Genomic DNA, 22,434 nt, shown 5'->3' with positions numbered 1-22,434 from the left:
CTCTTGAAAAATAATCCTTCATTCCCAGTGCCGCAGGGATGTCTGCAAATGTCCCATCTTTGCTGTCCCAGCGACTGTTTGCTCTCCTCTTGTGGATGATGCAGCAGGATTGCACTGCTATGTTTTATGCACAGTGCAGACGGCATTCTATTGCTTGAACCCCATGATTAGGTGACGATGATCCATGCCCTTACATATCCCTTTCAGGGATGTTTGTCATTCAATGGAATGTCCAGTAGTAAACCTTGCATTTTAGCAATCCAAATCCTCCCATTATGACCATAGCCCATGTCTCTTTATATACAGCCTGGGAATAACCCTGTGTGTGTGTTTTGTTTCTTGTTTTGTAACCACTAAAGGGATCAAAAGAGATAAAAAGCACATTGGCAATATATGGTATCCCCTCTAACTCTTAATATCCCATTTGGAATGAATTAGGATGTGATTTACCTTTCTCAACACTTTGCTTCTATCTTGGATTGGCACATTTGTTAGCTTCAGTACTTACCACATCTTCTAGAAATTGCTTTGCACCCACCTCTTGTCATCTCTAGATGTGTATCCATCCCAGAATGTGTATCCATAATTATCCTAGTAAGAGCCCAAGACATGGCCTCAGTTGATTGGTCCAGGAGTGGACATCTGAAGTGAGGTGGACCTGCAGATAGCTTTCTAATGATGAAGTACAACAACTCCCACTCAGAAGCCTCCAGAGCTTTCTTGGTCAACTCCTTTATAGGGACTTTGCAATTAAACACATTCTTTGACAATGGGAGAAACACACCAGTATCCTTCCGATGGGTTTCCCTTTGGTGCCCAAGTTGTCAACAGCAAGTTTCTGTTGCTTGCAACCAAAGTAACCTTCCCTAACAGTACATAGTTTGCAAGAGTCAAAGCTGCACAGAGTAGACTCAAACTATGAACTGATCTGAGTGAGGTAGGCTGAGGGCAAGTTTTGCTGAGACAAGCCATCATTACAATTCACCTGTGATACCTTCGGATGCAGGTTATATCCCCATCAACTTCGCATCGAAGTAGGAACACATGGGTCATGACAGCATTCCAACAGGACATTCACACATGCTGATTTTTTTGCAACCTTAAAAAAGGTGTCACAAGAGAAAACCCAGTCTTTGCTGAGTGGCAGCACCGAGTTTCTTTGCCTTCAAAACAGTTGGTAGGAAAAAAAAACAAAGTGAAACAGTGTGGTCATGTAGGAAATGTAGCTTCTCAGTTCCCTCTTTGATGGCAAGATGTGAAGAAGGCAATGCAAGAAAGACAAGTGACAAGTAAGGGGATTTAACCTGCATCCGTTATTATCCACCATTTGTAAACCCAGATCCCAAATCCTAAAATATTAACAAACTGAATTCAGAGATATATATAAAATCAAAATTCGCATTATCGCCTACGTGTAAGATTGGCTAAATAGAGAAATCAATGTAAGGGACATCTGATTGGCTCAGTTGGTCAAGCGGCTGCCTTTGGCTCAGGTCATGATCCCAGGGTCCTGGGGTCAAGCCCCATGTTGAGCTCAGTGGGGAGTCTGCCTCTTCCTCTCCCTCTGCCCCTCCCTCCACTCATGCTCTTTCTCAAATAAAATCTTAATGTAAATCATTACATTAACAAAAAATGAGAAACTGGAAATATTTGACATTTTCTCAGTCACTGCATAAGAGATCAATGCACTAATATAAATTATATAGCAATAGATTGGGAACTAAAGATTGGAAAATTTGCAAAAGAGTATATTTAAAATTACATTAAAAAATAAAATTACATTAATACTGTTACAATATCAAACTTTGATAAAATGATCTGTGGCTTAATTACACTCTCAGTCAAAATCCTAGTGTGTAGAAATCCACAAGTAGATTCTATAATGCATATGGAAATACAAAAGATCAAGGACATCTCAGAGACTCTAAAGGGAGGACTCTTTGGTGGGGGCTTACATTTTCAGATATTAAGATTTATTATATAGTTATAGCTTAGACAATATGGTATTACACTAAATTATCTAATAGAATAGAGACATTACATATACCCACTCATAAAGATATTTGAATTTTGATACAAAACCTTGTCACACACTACCAGACAATCTTTTCAGTGTATAGTATTTCTCAACTGGGTAACTATGTAGAGAGGAGAAAGATCTGTACCTCACACCATATACAAATTCTATTTCACACAGATTGTAGGTCTAAATTTCAAAAGTAAAACAATAAAACTAGACGTTCACATAGGAAATTACCTTTATGATCTTGTGTTAGGAAATGTGTCTTAAAATGTACATTAAAAAAAAAGGGGATGCGTGGGTGGTGCAGTCGGCTAAGCATCCAACTCTTGGTTTAGGCTCAGTTCGTGATCTCAGGGTCAGGCTCCATGCTCAGCATCAAGTCTGCTTGAGATTCTCTCTGCCCCTCCTGCTCATGCTCTCTCAAATCTTAAAAAAAAAAAAAAAGGAAAGCTACATTGGACCATAACATAACTAATAGTTATCCATCAAAAGACACCACTGAATGAGTGAACATACATGTCATGCAATGGGAGAAAATATATCTATAAGGACCATACGATGACATAGTCATTCATCAAAAGACATCACTGAATGAGTGAAGATACACACCACAGAATGGGAGAATATGTTCATCATATGTATAATGCCTCAAAATACATAAATTGCTCTGAATATAATAGCAGACTTGTATGCAGAATAATTAAGGATTCTTACAAATCAATATGAAGAAAGCAGATAGTTGAACACAGTGGTGGGCCTAAAAGACTTTACAGAAGAGCATACCCGAATTCCCAATTACCATGTGAGAAAATGCATCTTCATTAATCATGATGGAAATTAAAAATTAAATCAGAATGAGCTAATACCCCACACCAACCAGATTGGCTATAATGAAATAAAGTCAAGAAACATCAAGTGCTGGAGAAAATTAGAGCAACTGGATCTCTCCTACTTTTGATGGTTCGGCATCTTTGGAAAATTCTCTGATGATATTCACCAAAGCTGAGGAGAGAAATCAAATCTGATCCAACAGTTCCCAAAGATGTATGTTCACATGTCTGCATGCACATGCAAGCACACACAGACATAATTATTTTAAGAACATTTATAGCCTATAGGTAGGTAATTGTTAAAAACTGGAAACCAGGTGTCCATTAACAAGGGAATGGATAAATAAATTGTAGCTATTCATGAAAGGGAATCTTTAAAACAAAGGAAAGGAGTCACCTACCCTATATTCTGCATCACAGATTAAGGTCACCAACATAACACTGAGCAGAGGAAGCTCCAGATAAAGAGAACATGCTGAATCATTCCACTTACATGAAGTTCAAACTGTGGCCAGGTTAGGCTTTGGTGTCCAGTATGAGGAAAAAAAAAAACATTGTCTTTTGGAAGACAGTAGAAATATCTATGAGGAGTTTGCATGAGGTAAGCTTCTAAAACAGTGCTGATGTTTTATTCCTTGATGTAGGTGCCTATCACAGCTGATAAACCCAATAAGAATATGTTCAATTGTCCAATTATATACAAATTGTATACATCTTACTAAAATATATGCTACTTCAGTTATGTAAAAAATAAACCAACCGTGTATCTTTGTACATTTGAAAACATGGAAGGAGATTAGCAAAATGTTCATGGTGTTACCTCTAACGAGTAGATGTGTATTTTTTCCTTACAGTTTTTTAAGCTGCCTGAAATACGTGTCACTTTTTAATTATGCAATGTTTAAGGAAAAGGAGTTGCAATGAGATAGTCAATAAAAGCGGCCCATTTTTGGCAGGGTTGTCTGATAAACCATTTGATGCGATGCCCACAGAACAGCTGAATTTCGTGGCTGCTTTGAGTCCTCTTCGCCTACGAGAGTCTTGGGCTGTGTGCAGCATCTCCCCAGTGCTGTTTGCTGTGGGGCTTGAACAGAGAATTTCACAAACACAAGCTCACTCTACTCCCCTAGCTCCATCAGCCCTCTTTAACTGCTCTCTGTCTAACTTCAAGCTGCTGTCAAAGTCCACGTTAATCTCTCTGACTGGAACTACATGACGTATTTAACATTAATTTGTCTACAACTCACTCTAAAACTATAATATTGAATGCTTTTAAACTCGCTTTCTAAATAGGATGAAGCTGTCATAGCCAGAAAAAAAAAAATGGGTGGATTTCACTTACAAATGTGTTTGCCTAAAATTCTAGGTAATAACTCATGAACTGGCATGTGCATCAAGGTAACTATTCACAGAGATGTATTTACCTTAAAGTAAGGGGCATACTAACATATTTTAGGGAAAAACACTTTTACCTACGGGAAGTTATGGTCTCATGGGGGTTTCAAACGATGTCCAAGGGAAACACAAGAAAAGTCCGAAGACAGATGCATCTGTGATGCGTTCATCCTGCAAACGGGAGTGATCCTGCAGCTTTGTGTGGTAAAAAGGAAGAGCACAGTGTTTTGCTGAGTCCCGCCCAAGACAACTTGAATTGACAGGCAGAACATCCACCTCACTTTCTGAAGATTGGCATCAGGCTGTAAGCAGGCATCCACAACAATTTGTCATAACCTCTGATGGCCAATGACGAGGTGAAGTCTCAACACATATTCACAAATTGAATCATTTTTACCAACCGATGGCACGCTGGAAAGTCTGCCCGATCCACACCTGCGTGCCATACTGCTCCTCCAGAAACTGCCCGCTTTCTCACGGAAAGCATGGCACTGGCAATGATAAGCTTACGTTACAGCAGACTTTCCATGCACACTGCAGAGTCCAGAGCTGGAACCGAATAGTCACTCCGTGAACATCTTCTGGACGAATATGTGCTAGGTGGTTCAACCAGTAAATTTAAATTGACTTTTGCAGGGATGCTAGATATACCGATGTGATACACTCCTCCCCATCCCCTCCTCATTCTCCTCTTCCACCTCCCCCCTCCTCCTCCTCTTCCTCCCCTCCCCCCTTGTCCTTCTCCTCCTCCCCCTTCCCCTTCTTCTTCTCCTCCTCCTCGCCCTCCCTCTTCTTCTTCCTCTTCTTCTTCTTCTTCCTCCTCTTCTTCTTTTTCTCCTCTTCCTCTTCCTCCTCTTCTCCATAACCTAGTCTGTCCTACCTTTGTGTCACAGCCACATAAGAAGAGCATTAGAACAAGATTGATAATTTTGATTATTTTCTGTTGGTTCACTAATTATTTGCTAAGTGATCTTCCCCCAATTATTTAGCTCCTTCCAGGGGGGCAGGGTGGCCTCAGTTCTTGTTCTGTCACAGGAAGTTGTGCGAACTTATCTTCAATATGTGTGTAAGCTGTAACGTTACAAATTTTTATTACCTATGTTCTCCAACAAGAAGGAACTCAACTGAGTACCAGAAGCTACTTAATTGGAGTCCCAGCCAATTAACTTCTTTTCCCAGAAAAACAGGAAAGCCTTTGACAGTGTTTTCATGCTGGCTCCTACTGGTTAAGTCATGGGGTATCTAAATCTCATGGACTGTAAGCAACGATCACAAGTAAAATTGCAAGGTGTTTGCTGTAGGCACCAAGCATAGCTTACAATCATGCTCTTTTGGAGTTAAGAAAAACAATGTTGACCCTACTTCATGCTCCTTTCTCCATTTTATGACTTTTCCCTATATTAATTTTTTTAAAGAGGAAGGATAGGGGAGAGGGCTTCGCTACACAAGTTCCTGTAATCTTGATTTCAGAAAAGCCTAGTCAACTTTGTGAATCAATTAGAATTCTAGTCAGGAAAACTTAGCTGAACACAACTAGGAATGATAATGACACATCACGTAAAGTTCAGGACATGTGTACCAAAATGGCTAAAGACAGATGTAATGCAACCCGAGAATGTATAGCATTCATAGGAAGACATTGAAAAATATGAAATATGAAACATGAAAACATTAAAATTTTAGGTAATATTGATTTAAAATAATATGCTAAGGTTTTTTTTTTTTTAATGTGCATGTAATGCGTTAAACCTGAATCTATAATATGCATGAAAACTGGACTGTTGGCAGCAAAGTCAACAATGTATTCTTTCCAATTGCATTTCTTAAAATTAAAATCAGGTTTGAGTCTGCACTACAGAAAATTAATTGCCCCTCCCACTCGAGGTCCCTGACATCCATTTTGTACCAGAAACAATGCACGATTTCATCTGTTGTGAATCACTGCAAAATTACAATAAAGAAATCCTATGTAGGGCACCTGGGTGGCTCAGATGGTGAAGCGTCTGCCTTTGGCTCAGGTCATGATCCCAGGGTCCTGGGATCGAGTCCCGCATCGGGCTCTCTGCTCCTTGGGAGCCTGCTTCTCCCTCTGCCTCTCTCTCTCTCATGAATAAATAAATAAAATCTTTAAAAAAAAAAAAGAAATTCTGTGTATGTGTGTGTTTTAACAGAGCACATGCAAAAGGCAGCTGTAAGAACATTCTCCTGAATGCTGTCCTTTTTTTTTTTTTTTTACCTAAAATGTATATTGGAAAGTCCCCCCACATGAATGTACATATGAATTTGCATGTCTGTACATATATCAAGGAGTGGAGACAGAATTAGAAGACTCTCATCATAAAACAAATGAGAAGAAGAGTAAATGGGCTGGCCAGATTCAAAGAAAGTCAAAGGCAAACGTGTCATGTACAATATTATTGATACATCTTATTCAAAACCATTTAACAAAGAGCTAATGTACAGCTTTGGGCTACTTTGTTCTAATTTAGTGTAGCTTACATTTGGGTGCCCAGTAACAGAACATGATTTTAAATGAACCTTGTCTACCTCTTTGTCTCATCTTGACCTCACTAAGCACTTCCCACAACTTGCTAGTCTGTCCCCTCACCCCCAGTCAAAACCGCTCAAAACAAAAGCACTTTTTTTTTTAAGATTTATTTATTTGAGAGAGAGGGGGAGTGGGGGGGGGGAAGGGCAGAGGGAGAGGAAGAGAGAGAGTCTCAGGCAGACTCCACGTTGAGCTTGGAGCCCGACAGGGGGCTCAATCTCACGACCCTGAGATCATGACCTGAGCTGAAGCCAAGAGTCAGATTCTTAACCAAATCTGCCACCCAGGCACCCCCCAAAGCATTTTTATATCAAACTTGCCAAATTACACCATTAGCTTGTAATCATATCAACAAAACACTGCTACTATGAGCATATGTTCAGACATGGAAATAGCCTCATTATATACACCCCAATAACGTAACATTTGCAAAAAATGGCATTCAGTGCCTACTACGATATATACGTTCCTTACCAATTATTTCTGCACATATTTACATGTACATATTGATATATGTTGTATATACATATTAAAAGATCTACAATACATATTGCATATATGTATGCAAAGTGAGAAACTCCCATGTGGAACATTCTGGAATTTGAAAAGTAAATCAAGAATATTTGTCACAAATCATGTCCAGATTCACTCTAACAAGACATCCAAGGAGGGATGCCTGGGTGGCTCAGTCGGTTAAGTGTCTGCCTTCAGCTCAGGTCATGATCCCGGGGTCCTGGGATCGAGTCCCACATCGGGCTCCCTGCTCTGCGGGGAGCCTGCTTCTCCCTCTGCCTCTCTGTCTCTCATGAATAAATAAAATCTTTAAAAAAAAAAAAAAGACATCCAAGGAGAAAGCAAGCCAGACTTCACTTGAAGAAGACACAGGATTTCATTTATGAGCTGTATACATGACGGGCATTTGCAAATCCTTCCTAAGGTGCTTTAGGCAAGGATGGGGCTTTATTTCCATCTATTTGTATAGGCTCGCTAGCTGGCTGTGCATGCCCTTTATTCCAAAATCTTACCATGAAAACAACCAGAAGAACATGAATAAATATACACTAATGAGAAGTATTTGTCAATGTGATTTTGCATGAAAACCTCTTTACTCAGAATTAAGTTCCTGGAAAAGAATACTGGGGTAAACTTTGAAGACACTGTGGGCGTAAGCGGATTACAATCGCGACTTTCCTTGATGACACCTACAGGGGCCATTTCAATCCCCACGGAGCAGAGACCCGACATTCCAGAGACACAGAACAGAGAGAGCATCTCCAGGAGATCAAACTCACTCCTCATGGCTATTTACTCCCCTGAGACAGTTGTTTATTCTTTCCTTCTAAATGGACATCTATTTATCTCTAGGTGGTGTCCTGTGATATTTCTAAGAATGACACGAGAGAGGAAATTGTCTTTGAGCCAAACTGCTCAGATGCTTGCTTTGTCCTTGACATGAAACAAAATCATGTAAGTGGTGATTTTAATGTCTGTAATTTCTAAAGCATCCCTTCTTCCCCAGATTTAGCCACAAATATTCATACACATGGTCATGCATGCATGCACACATGGGTGCCCACATGTGGTCCCATGGATCGGGGAGCTCACCCATAAATGTTTATATGCCTAGCTAGAAAGAGCAATATATCGATTAATATCGACCCCAAAACCATGGATGTCTGCTCACCGATTCATTTGATTTTCCTAAGAATTGGCAAATGCTTTTCTCTCGAGTTTTTGGAGTTGTCTTTGCAATCCCATAAATTTGGGAAATTGATGTGATTATTTGGATAACTCAAAACCCTGAATTACATCTTATCTGAATTGTTTAGGTAATTTGATTGTAATAACAAGGAAGGAGAGAGGAGAAAATTGCTTCTATTTTCAATTCTTCCAAATGTTCAGATGCATAAAGTTAAATACAGAACTGCCACTCATATCTTTCTAAGAAACTGTGGAAACAGGAAATCTGTTCATTGGTAGCAATTATATGCGTTTTTTTTTTTTCCATCACCAACTTGAGCAAATCAAGATGCAGTCATTTCAACCCTGATGGCAAGGTTGTACTACATTCTCACACAGTTGTTTCTGTTGCTTTATACGGTATTAATATTAATGAATTCTGATAACCAGAATGATGCTTTTTTAATAAACCGACATTCAATTAATAAGAGAAAAATGACTGTCATTTTTTAGTCGTGCAAGGCGGCACCTAGCAAAGTTCTGTGGACATCAATGTCATGAATCTCGAGCCACTCTGAGGAAGAGGGCCCTGGCAAAATATTACTATTTAGCGCAGGCGTTCAATCTTCTTTAGGTGAGATAAAACTTGAGGGTCCGTCGGTGAAAATCCCACAGGCTGCTGTGATCGGTACGGACTAACTATTCCTTCGTGAAGTGAAAGTAATGTCACATCTGAAAGAGAGTGTAATGCCATATTTAGAAGAGAGACATCCAAGCCAATGAAACGTATGGTGTTCTTCAAAAATACCTTCTGTATTTTTTTTTTTTTATTTCAAATTAGCATCTGGCTAGCGAAACCTAACACTGCCTCCTTCACTGTGAGACGGAAGTATTGTGAGGTCTCACAAAACATGAGAAACAGGTGGGAGACGAAGGAAATCATCGGGGATGGTCTCCTAAAATTCCGTAAATCCCTCCATACACCCCAACACCAGATGTAAGACGAGAGAGCCATGAGGAAGCCATGGGGCAGAGAGATACCATCTCTCATAATGTCTTCACTGCCAGCAAATCAACCTGTCCACGAATCCCAAGGACAGATAAAAAGCCTAAGTGATGCTTTGTATTCCCATCTTGCGGAATAACAGGAACTAACTGGCTGGAGGCAGAGAGAGGGCAACGCAATTTCTCCCATCTTCATGTCTGCATCAATTAAGTGGAATAATCATCATAAAGCATAATCCTAAACCCTCATGCAAACAAGATGCTATTATTGTCAAGAGGAAGAATGTATTGGAATGTGCTGCATAGACTCTTTAAAGTGAACACATGGTTTTGGATACTATTTCTTGGGAAATCATTGCCTATGATGGGATCTGATTTGAAACTATGGATGAAAAAATATGACAATATATACCTAAGAGAATTATTGACTTTTTAGCTTTAATGGTGTGTCACTGAATCACCTATGTAAGGATCACGGTTAAGTTAAAATCTTTGTACAAAACGTAGAGGAGATAACCCTAAAAGTAGATTAATGGTTTTATTTCAGCATGCTACTGGATAAGGTGATATGTCAGCTATTGTCCAATTATTTAAAATCTCACTGAGCTGTTTATCTTCTGACTTCAAGGATTTCTTTCATGCATGTCTGCTCTCCACCGAATTGAGGTCCATAGAGCAGTTATGCTCTGCAAAATCATAAACAACCATTATCAACATACCTTTTAGGGTTGGGGGGAGAGGGGTTCAAGCTCAGAATGCATATTATTGCCAAAAAAATTAAAATAACATAAAAGACTTTTCTAATCATAATCATACTGTTGTCTGAGGGAAAAGTAAAATAAAATTTAACCCTCTAAGCTTTTGCAAGAAAGAAACTGCGTTACTTAAATGCGACAAGGAGAAGCTAGCTAACACCCCGCGGTGGCCCAGTTTTTTTTCATATGCCATGCTTGAGCGTTCATTGATTACAGCTTGGCCAACCTCATTACAAGAGATTAGAAAGACTCCAAACTGTGTCTGTGTGGTAAAAGCCTGCAGCAAGTTATTTCCATTTGAGAATTTTAGGAGTCCCTGACAGGTAAAACAAACAAACAAACAAACAAACAAAGAATAATATTCATTCATGATCCATTGGCACATATGCTAAATACAGAAGCCTTCTAAGTCCACAGATAGTAATAATCTTGCTTTCTCCTTGAGCATCCATTGATTGCAACCGGGCCAACTTCATTACAAAAGATTAGAAAGACTCCAAACTATGTTCGTATGGAAAAAGCCTAAGTCCACAGAGATGACGCGTAGAGGCTTTAATGCACAGAGGTGGTCACGGTGACATGAGATTTCAGTGTATTTTCATAAATGTACCAGATTGCAATCTAATATCTTGCGTTGCCCTCACATATATTTTAAGCCCCATCAGCTCATCTAATGAAATCACAGCTTAACCGGCATCTTACTATATGTGCGAGTACGTCCATAATACATTATTTGCTTCACTGCTGATTCAGGCTCTGGGTAATAAACTTCTCATTACAACCAATCATGCTGCTCTAGCATAATTACAGGTGCTATAACTTAGTAAAGGGATCTTGGTGATAAATAAAGCAGCACAGAAAAGAGTGAGCTTCTTTTAGGTAGTCCTCACCGAAGCTTCAAGTCAACACCTCAGGGGAAAACATACACTGAGAGCTTCCCTGTCAGCGCCGAGAACCAAGGTTCCAATTGGACCTTCTATTTTTTTTTAACCTGACATCTCTCACAGGGTACAGCAGTGAAGATTAAAGCACCGTCCCATGTTTCTAATTGCTGACCCGATTTCCACTGAGAGAACAAGCATGAAATGGGAAATGGCCAGCAGATGAAGGAATTCTGGAACTCCAGGCTTGCAGAGTTGCTCAAGATCCTCCCCAAAAGTGGGCCAGGTCTCCTGTCTTGTTCTACCCTACATATTCTGTTCTATTTATCCTAGGTTTGTAACGTGTTTAAACATAAGGAAAACCTCTACCCATTTCACCCTTTGTATCAGTCACTACTTGTAAGGCTAGCTGTGGTAACAAACAGTACTAACAATCTCTTTGGCCTCCCACAATCAGATCTCTTATGCTCAAGCAAATTCCCATTTGCTTTTTTTGTCAGATGGCTTACTTCTAAGCAATGGCTCAGCGATGCAAAAGTTTCCCATCTTCTCTCTCCCACAGCACGTGGCCTCCAAGGACCCTGACGTGGGAAAAAGTATAGGGTCCACCAGGTCTAATGGGGCACACTCCCATCCACCCAAGTTCCTTGGGCTGGAACAGTTACATGGTCCCAAATTATTCTCCAAGGAGGCTGGGGAATGTGTATCGGGAAGAAAAGTACTTGGTGAGCACAAGGCCGTATCTCTCCTACTCCACACTGATCACAAAACCTCACCATCATCCGGGCTTTACATATGTCCCAGGGGACAACTTTGTTTCTCAGGGTAAGAGGAAAAAATGCCCAATTTATCTGTCCACCACAACCACAGGCTCTGCAGACCAGCATTCAGAGCATTAGTTAGGACATATTTTTTCCCTCATCAGTCAAAACCTATTAAGTAAAAATTGAAATTCGTTGTTATTGAAAAGAGATATCTGATAGAAATTGGGGATAAGAGGAATGTATGGCCCTAGGAATTTGGAGCCATGAGACTAAGTATCATGGGGTATGGTTGCTACATCTCCCCACATGGCTGTGCTTCTATGCTTACTTTATTCACTTATCTCTTCTTCTGTATATTTCCTCTTCTCCTCCTCCCCCTTCCCTTCCTTCCTCTTCCTCCTCCTCCTTCTTCTTCTAATTCCTCTCCTTCCCCTTCTCCTTTTCCTTCTTCCCTCTCCTCCCTTACCACTACTATTTCTTCTCCTCCTCCTCCTCCTCCTCCTCCTCTTCTTCTTCTTCTTCTTCTTCTTCTTCTTCTCCTCCTCCTCCTCCTCTTCTTCTTCTCCTCCTCCTCCTCCTCCTCTTCTCCTCCTCCTCCTCCTCCTCTTCTTCTTCTTCTTCTTCTCCTCCTCCTCCTCCTCTTCCTCCTCCTCCTCCTCCTCCTCCTCCTCTTCTTCTTCTTCTTCTTCTTCTTCTTCTTCTCCTCCTCCTCCTCCTCCTCCTCCTCTTCTTCTTCTTCTTCTCTTCTTCTTTCTTCTTCTTCTCTTCCTTCTCCTCCTTCTCCTCCTCCTCCTCAGAACAACCCTTGATGACCTTTTGCTGAGGGAACTCTTGTGATCCCAACAACTCCATAAACACAGCTGGAGATTATTGCAAAACTGACCCTGATCCTAGGAAGTAAGTTTCATTTTCAAAGTGCCAGAAGTAATTGATTGATATTGGGGCTTGTGTTCCATTAAGACAAGTCAGAGGGAAAAAATTCTATCATCAGCGGTACAGCTTTGAGCACAGATAATCCTTCATGATGTGATTCTGGTAGGAATACAGACAGCCATTCATGGATGCACACATTTTGTGAAATGATCCAGTGTAATTTTTGCTTGCCTTTGATTCATAGCATGCATGGAATATAAAAATTGGCTATTTCATAAGTTACTTTTTGGCTTGTAGACCTTTCTTGTATGTACTTCTGTTTTAGGAATTTATTTAATGAAGATCACCTCAGTAAGAAAATATCCTCTCTTGTCTTAGCAAAGGAAGACATAAAAGACTGAGTTCTACTGGCATCACAGCAAGTACTGTGAATCTTTTAGATGTGGAAATTGCTACTGGATATGAGGAAGTTAAATTCAGAAACCCTGAAGATGCAGGCCCGTTTACCAAATACATGGTCACAGACAGACCTAGCCTGTACAATGTCACTCAAAAAAGGTTCAATACCATGGAGCAGACGCATGCTGATATTTGAATGTTTCCAAAGCTTTGCAAAGCACTGACAAAAAAATTTCGACCTTGCTAAATTATGCAGAACAGACCATATAGTTTTATGTAAGAAAGAGGAGCCAAGGTGACAGTCATTGACTGAAAACAGGGAACAGATCATTGATTCTCCAAGTACAGTCCCTAGAACTTACTAAAAATGCAGAGCTTCAGGCTCCATTCCAGAACCTGGAGGTGCAATCCAGCCATCTCTAATTTCGTGAATTGTGCCAGTGATGCAGATGTATGCTCAAGTTTGAGAACCACTGGGGCAGATCAACCAAGAAGCACTTGGCTTATATTAGGAGAGAGAGTGAGAGTGAGAGAGAGAATGCTAAAGATTCCTAACTCTTGTCTTGGAGATACTGCAGAATCTCTGTGGTCTCCCATCTCCTACCAGTAAGTACGAGGACTGTGTAAACAATCATTCCTCAGTGCCCAGGAAGGAAAAATCAAGGCTCCTTGGCAAAGAGCCTAGCCATGCTTTGAATGAAAAAACAAGTTGGAGCTGAGGCATCGTGTCCTTGCCATCAAGAATCAAACAGGACTTTACTGATTTGGGGAAAGCGCCAACCCAGGAGATTCAATGGCATCAAATCATCAAGATGGCCCTCACTTACGGAAATGAGCAAGCAGAGACAAGTTGAACATGATTAACAGTAATGAAGAAATCTGGGAGACCTCAGCTTGTTAGAAGCAGAGACCGGTTGGAAGCCATTTTGATGCTATACCTTTGAGTATTATTTACAAATCTGTGAAGGCTGAATAATGGGAATGGCAAATGGGAAGGTAAGGATTTTAGTTGGCTTCCAAATCTCTATTAAGATGGAATGCTTAGTTCTGCTCAAAATGTTGTATTAGTGACTAATCATTCTTTCTCTGCTTCTCTGCCACACATAGGAATATTCCTTGGCTTTTCACAGTGCTTAAAGTCATCACTTCATTCTATTAAGGACAATGACAACTGCCTACAATCAAGGTTGAACTCTGTGATGCTGAGACAGCCTGGCTAATCTGAGACCAGAAAGGGGCTCAGATGCTCACCATGACTTCCATTGGCCAACGTTCTCCTGACAACTGTCCTCCTTCCCACTCCAGCTGCAAAGATCCAGGAGCAAGAAGTGCTTCAATTAAAGGAAGGGGTGCTCCCCCCCTCCACCAAGGTGCATGTTGTGAGAAGAGCCAGATGGGTCAGAATGATGCCAGTTGTGTGGGGTGTTTGCAGTAGAAGATTTGAGGAAAACCAAGCGATCAGACAAGAAGAGGGCCAAAATGAGGTAATCAACCTAGTGGTCTTTGCGAGTTTTGTGAAGGGACAGAGGTCAAAGCCAGATAGCTGTGAGCTGAGGAATGAAGATGGCGTGAAGAACGGGAGACAGTGCCTCACACTCCAGATGCCAGACAAGTTCACCTTGGTTATACAGAAAGAGATCAGTCACACTTGCTGCAAGAAAGAACATCACATCCATCCTTTAAAAGAGCAGAGGAACACAAGAAAACAACTGTCACTTGTTGACTCTTTGCAAAGCGGGGACAACTGGAGCTTGCTAACTCATTTTAACTTCACACACTGCAAGTCGAGCACAGTCACTGCCATTCTCAAATGTGGAAAAGAATGAGGAGGAGGAGGAAGAAGAAGAAGAAGGAAACAGTTGAAATTCAGTGTGTCGTAAAACTGTCCACATTCACAGAATTGTGAAGAAGAAAAGTCTCCCTAGACCCTGCCTGTAAATTTAGGGACTCTATATAGGACAAAGACCATCATGTTAGTAAGGAAAATGTTGCAATTGTTAAAAAAAAGTTAACTTTACCAGCAATTCATTTTCAGGCAACAAATTTATAGATCCAACAGAGAAAGAACTGACTCTGGGGAAATTGGAAATATATTTTCTTTCTGATTCAAACCTCCAAATGGATTAAAAATATATCTAGATGCAAAATTGCACTGGGGCATGGAGGAGACAGATTGCCACTTGACTGGAGGCATTTGGAATGCAAGGATAGAACCTGTCCCTGAGCTGGCTGGTGGACCAGACACAGAGGAAGCGGGGACCAGGAGTAGCCACGGTGGGCGATGCCTCAGGACCCTCCTGTCCACGCAAGTTGATCCTGGCTTCAGTCTCCCACACAGCTGGTCAGATACAGATGAACTTTCACGACACTTAAACCAAGAAAAAAGTCCAACAGAGTGATTCACAGTGTTCACTGCACATGTGCATCACCTGAAATTGTTTACAATCTACAAGCTCAGTTAATTCAGGAAATCAGTGGGTGAGCCTCCCTCCATGGTATTTTTATAGGTTACTCTATTAAGTAGTCAAGACCGAAAACCCCTGTTCTGGTCCTTGAAATGGTCCTCCACGTTTGGGCTGAGAAACAGCAACTTCCGCAATACTTGGGAACTTGTTGGAGACGCAAATTCTTGGGTCCTTCCCAAACTGATGATTCAAAAACTCGGGAAGGAGGGTGGAGCTTGAACATGCCTTCTAGGCAACTGACACCAGACAGGCTTCAGAACCACTGATTCAACTCCTTGCTTTTCAAAAAGTGTGGTGTGAAGAACCTCAGCATCACGTGGGACTTGGCAGAGCTACAGAATTTGAGGGCGCATCCTAGACATGCTGAATTTGAATCTACACTTCATCAAGGTCCTCAGGTGATCACATATCACAGTTTGAGAAGCATGGATCCCTCATCCTTAAGGGGCTGTTAATTTCACTCTCTGACTATGCTTTGCTTTGTGTTCCCATGAAGGTCATCCTACAAGGCAAGAGAATAATGACTGACATGTTGTTGGCTTTCCACTAGGATGGACTGGGAGGTGAGGGTGCGTATGATGGTTCAGTTGGGTGCTAATGCATGCTAACCCCTCCTTGGAGTATATAACGTACATTATACAATAAGCACCTGGTGGTTTCCTGCCCTGACAATGCCCAGAAACAGCTGTGGGCACTCATTACTTTGGTTATAAGGAAGGGAGAAGCCCAGAGCCTCCAATATCCTGCAGGTGGAGGGGGTATGGGACTGAAATCAGACACAACATGGTGGCCTCTTTCTTCTTCAACTGCAGAGTCTTACTTCTACCTACTACCTAGTCTGTACCCCTTACAGACCCTGATTCCTTTTCTCTTTGAGGCTGCTCTTGGGCTGCATCCTTTATGGCATCAGAAATGTGTGATTTGCAATAGAATACCTGGAAAGCCTTCTTTTCTCACTTATCCTTGCCCTGACTGCAGCCAATGACCTTCTCCTCCTCTTTCTCCCTGGGCAGTGGAGCTCGAAGGGTCAGGTTAAGACAGATGCAGAGAGCTGAAATACGAAAGTCTGTCCTATAGTCCCCTGGGTCCGAAATCCACTTCTGACTGGGCTTCTATCAAACAGATGACTCCACACAAGAACTGGAAGCAAGGCAAGGAATCCAGATCTCCTAGCGAGCTGGTGGAGAAGGCGTTAGTTTTCCTTTGGGGTCAGCATGTGAGCCTGCTTCCTTAGGCAGCTTCCTGATCATCGGTAAGGCATGCATGTTTTTATTCTAATGAGAGTTTTTGTAACTGCTGAGTTCTGTGAAATGGTTGGAAGAGACGCTTCCTGAAACTCAGCATAGACTCAGATCTTGGAAACACTTGTCTGTCTGTCTCAAAGTTGGTGTTTTCTGTTGTCTGAAATGTCACCTGTACCCAGACCATGGCATCTCTGGTACCTTCCAGCACTCCTCACATCTGATGGAGTGGTTCTACCGGGGGCGTACCTGGGATTACATACTGGCTGCTCTTGTCTACTCTCTTTGTTGTGGGCTAGTGAGGTCTCATTGTGCCCAAGTCTGGGGCATCTTTCTGGGGTTCATATTGTTCTGATCAGTTGGTGACCTCTTTTAATTTTCTGTGGCTCCCATATTGGCTATGTTTTAAGAGCAGAATTTTCTTACTGACGTGCCCTGTGTTTTCTGTTTATAGCAGGAGTATTCATTGGATACACTATGTGTCTGAATCGTAGGGTTGTTTGACTTCTAGAGCTTCTTCCATAAACTGTTTTGAGGAGGTCATTAAGAGCTTGTGGTTCATGTTTCTTAGAGTATGCTTTGGGGTGCTTGCTGGATCTGCCACCATATCTAGTGTCTGGGAAATCAAGGGGTCATTAGATTGTTGTATGTCCCATTTTCTCAGGTGTTGGGAGGAGGGTTGGCTGTCACTTGCTGGGGCTGCTGGCACCACCTGTTCTGATGGGAGTAGAGGTCTTTCTAGGTGGCTGGTGGTCTTGGCTTGTCTTACAGACTGGTTAAGGTTCCATGCCAGTAGCCAAGCCATTTCCTCTGCAAAACGGGAAGTTTGGGTAGGGAATGTGACATTTAGGACAAAATGAGCCCCGTGACATGGCGGCTCACTGTAGGCGAATCTGATGTTCTAGCAAGTGTGGGTGGGTACCTTGATCCCTTAGCTTCTGTTTGTGTTGTTAGCTTGGGGAATAATAATTATCCTCTCTATATATCAAGAGGTGTATGCTTGGACCACCATGTCCCAGGACACTCAACTGGCTTGACATCGCTTCTGCTTTTCCATGACTATCTCTATAGGACATCTTTCCAGAGTTGGAAAATTCCTCTGCAGGAACCCTGAGGTGTTAGATGTTGTATTCACCACCTACACAGTTGTTCACAGTGACACATGCCAAACAGAGAGAGAACAGTCTTGGTCCAGAAAACAAGGAGACAAAACCACGTGGGAATCCTAACTCTTACCCGTTACTCTGCCTCCAGAGAAATTCCAGCCCTTGAAAACCTTTCCTACTCCCTCTCTATTTCAGGCACTTTAAATCAAAGCACAGCAATTTGTGTATTGATCATGAAACTCAAAATTAGTATCGTTGATCAACCCTGAAGAAAACAAAGACAAAAACAGAAAGAAAAAAAAACAACAACCCTGCTATCAAGAAGATAATGTAGGACCTAGTAAATCTTAAGTTTAGTTTTTGGAGAAAACCTAGATGTTCTCACCATATACATAAAAGAAAAGGAAAAAGCCACAGTGACAGTTAAGGAATGACAAAGGGGAAATAGAAATATAAGAAATTCAGTGACATGGGGCGCCTGGGTGGCTCAGTCGTTAAGCATCTGCCTTTGGCTCAGGTCATGATCCCGAGGTCCTGGGATCGAGCCCCACATCGGGCTCCCTGCTCCGCGGGAAGCCTGCTTCTCCCTCTCCTGCTCCCCCTGCTTGTGTTCCCTCTCTTGCTGTGTCTTTCTCTCTGTGTCAAATAAATAAATAAAATCTTAAAAAAAAAAAAAAAAGAAATTCAGTGACATGTTCCAGAGCAAGCAAACAACACATTTAAAAGTAGTAACTATGCTAGGATAATAAAACTGGTTTAAATTGATCCAAAAGCACATATAATCTGTAACTCCTTTTGTTTGAATAATATGAGGAATGGTTAAATGAATCTCCACCAATTCAAAAGATGCAGTTTACCCAGATGATTTTATAAGAAAAAGTCTACCAAACATTTACAGAAAACATCATTCCAGTGTTTTTTAGATGGTAGTAGAACCTTGAAAGGAACTTGGAAATTTTATGGAGTATAAATGGTAAAATCACTTGAGCATATAGCATACACACACGTATTACATTTAACATAATCTCACCTGTGAAAGTGGACTTGTTTAATCAATTCCTGACAATGCAGTCTTAATAGCCCCAATGACGGTTTGAATCTCTCTCTTTCCCCTTCCCTCCCTCCTTTGAATGCAACCAGGCTTGTTTCATATGCACTGAAGCTCTGTAAATAGGCCCATATACATAAAAATCATTATGCCTTCCTGATTCATTCATTTCACTCTTTTTTCTCCAATAAGACACAGTCTTCATCTCTGACAAGAGTCCTTATCTTTATATCCACTTGTTAGGAGATTCCAAGAGCCACTCCAATTCCTTATATTGTGTTGTTATGCCATTTTTTCCACCTTAATACTTTTCAGTCTGTGTCTTGTTATTTTTGTGTTTGTGTGTCTTGTTATTTAAATACCTTTAAAAAATAAAGAGCATATAGCAAGGCCTTGCTTCTTTATCATTTTGATAATCTGTCTTTTAATTGGACTGTTTATTCTGTTTCACACAATGCAATGTGTGATATGGTTGTATTTCCATGGGCCAGCTTGACATTCATTGTCTGTTTGTCCCGTCTGTTCTTTGTCCCTCTTTTATTTCTTTTTTACGTTCTTCTGAGTTTGACCATAATTTTGCTATTCCATTTTCAGCATTTATTATTTTTAGCTATTTCTAAATTTCTCAGTGGTCAATCCAGTGATTGCACTATCCATCTTAGATGGTTAACCTTGGAAAAAAAAATACTATGTGATTTATTATGCAAGATAAGAAACCTGTAAGAGTATAATTGTATTTACTTCCCTTAAGCCATTCTTGGTGCGCTTGTGAAATACACTTGTGCAAATGTCATAGACCCTACAATATATTTTATGTTGTTTAGTCATGGTTTTAAAGCAAGGCTGTGTTTATTTAAATAATGTGTGCTTTTTACCTACATATCGACATTTCTGGTGATTCTCATTGCATTCTGCGGGTCTACACTTCATCGTCTATAACTGACCTCTAGCTAGTCAACTTCTTCCAGCTGGGTCTGCAGACAAATTCATCAGTTGTCAGAAGATGCCTTTATTTCACCTTATTGGTGAAAATAATTTGGATATAGAGTTCTATATCTAGCTCTTTTCAGTTTTACTATTTTTTTATGCTTCAATTTAAATGACTTTTCAAGTTCATTGATCCTTCTGTTGTATATAGTCTGCTGTGATTTCTAGTGTGTAAATTGACTTCACATATTTTTTTCACCGGAATATTTTCTTTTCTATGATGCCCTAATCTCTCCTGAAATTTCCCTGTTTATCACTCATACTTACCTTTTCCTGTTGCACTTTTATTTATAATAATTATATTAAGCTCCTTGTCATAATTCCCAAAGATGAGTCATCTATAGATCTGTTTTGGGACAGACTTCTTCCATTCAGCATGGTTAAGACACATGGTTAAGCATGTGTCTAAAAAATACTAGAAGATGAAGCATGTGTGTGTATGTGTGTGTGCTTGAAAAGGACTCTAACCCTTTTATAGGATGCCAAGATGAGAGTGTGATCACATTGAACCCTTCATAAGTTGAGACATTGTAGGAGTGGTTGTCTTTTTTATTTTTTTTAAAGATTTACTTATTTATTTTAGAGAGCTAGGAAGTAGGGGGTAGGGCCAGACAGGGAGAAGGACAAGCAGACTCCACACTGAATGCAGAGCCCCACACGGGACTCAACCTCATGACCCTGAGATCATGACCTGAGCTGAAACCAAGAATTGGATGCTTAACTGACTGGGCCACCCAGGTGCCCCAGGAATGGTTGTCTATAATTCTTCTAAAAGGCCTTGGGTTGGAAGCACCAGGAGTCTAGGACTTCTCTTTGCTTTTGTAACACTACCTCCAAGCATCTAATGCACACCACACCTCCTCACAGGCTTTGAAATGCCCCATCCACAATGAAGGAGGGAAAAGACATAAATGACTCAAACCTAGCCTTATAAGGATGAACACACCAAAACTGGTTAATAATTGAAGCAAAGTTAATAAGGAGATTCATATGCCCCTTAAAGAGTAAAAAGATGTTCAGTCACATGCCCAAAAAGCAAGTTAAGAGTACACCAAGGTTCTCATTAACGAATCATCTTTCTGGCGAAAGAAGTCTAAATGCACTGTTATAATTTGCCCCCCCTTACTTGTTATAGTAATGTCCATTTCCACGTGGTATTTTAGCAAGAGCTAAATAGCTTTAGTGTTTTATTGAACCTACACATTCCATTTTTAATAATTCTCCTACAGACATAGAGATAGGAGACTATTAAATAAACACTCATGTTTTGCATTTTTCCATAAAATAAAATGTTTTGAATCAATGCATATGTATATAAAAGGACTGGTTGAAATAATCATTAGTGGGAAACACACAGTCTAAAATAATTGTCTTAAAAATAAGTTAAAATTGATGGTTAGGTATCCGTTGAAATGGTAAGCAGACAAAGTAGAAATCATAAGTCTGTGGCATAGGATTCAGGTATGCAATTTAGAGAATTAACAAGAATGTGATGACAAAGAATTCGTTGGTTGTTTTTTTTTTTAAGTTTGTTTATTTTTTTTTAATAATCTCTACACCCAGTGTGGGGCTCGAACTCACAACACCAAGATCAAAGGTCACACGCTCCTCTGACCGAGCCAGCCAGGCACCCCAAAGAATCCTTTGTAAAGTCTGGAGAATATTGATGAAACTCTGCCAAAAAATGATGAATGGAAAATAGAAAACTTAAGTGTGTATATATTCAGACACAAATAGACAGTTGATGTTAATGGCAAGTATAACTAGATACTAAGGGTTCTAAAAATTTCAGTTGATTCAGGATCCTAAAGAAGAGAGAACACCCACTAAACATCGATATGGCTGTGTAACTGTGTGGCAGAAATTGGACAAAGACAACAAAAAGGAAGACTGGGTGAAGGCGTGCACATGTATATTTGAGGGCATGCAACTTTTTTCGGTGTCTCGAAGTCGAGAAGAAGCGTTGATGGGGTTATTAGCAAATTATGTTAAAGAAGCTGAAGAGACCTGAAGGATGAACAATAAGGTACTGAAGGCTAATTCACTCTGAATGTTGGTGCTCTCCCAACTCTCAGGGCCACCAGTAAAATCTGGGGACACATATCACGACATACGAACCTGTCTTTATACACTATTTCCCTGCATTCCTGTATAATTCTTGAATATTATACATATTAAAATGTACACAAACGGGATTCAGACCTATGTGACTATACTATAGAAGATGTGATAGATTGGTCGATGAAAGGCTTTTAAGTAAGAGTAAAATGATCAGAATTGGATTTTAGAAAGGGCATCATGTTGGCCTTGCAGAATATGGACATTTGAGGGGTGAGGTGGACAACAGGGGGACTTGGTTTTCTCACGAATGGTCTCATACTGATGTCCTCAGAGTAGGTATAGACAAGAAAACTGATAAGACACAAGCCTGGAG

Source organism: Mirounga leonina, unplaced genomic scaffold (genome assembly GCF_011800145.1).
Source record: "Mirounga leonina isolate KUSES-001 unplaced genomic scaffold, KU_Mleo_1.0 Mir_268, whole genome shotgun sequence".
In the NCBI taxonomy this organism is placed as follows: Eukaryota; Metazoa; Chordata; class Mammalia; order Carnivora; family Phocidae; genus Mirounga; species Mirounga leonina.
Note: the sequence above shows the minus strand (reverse complement) of the source record.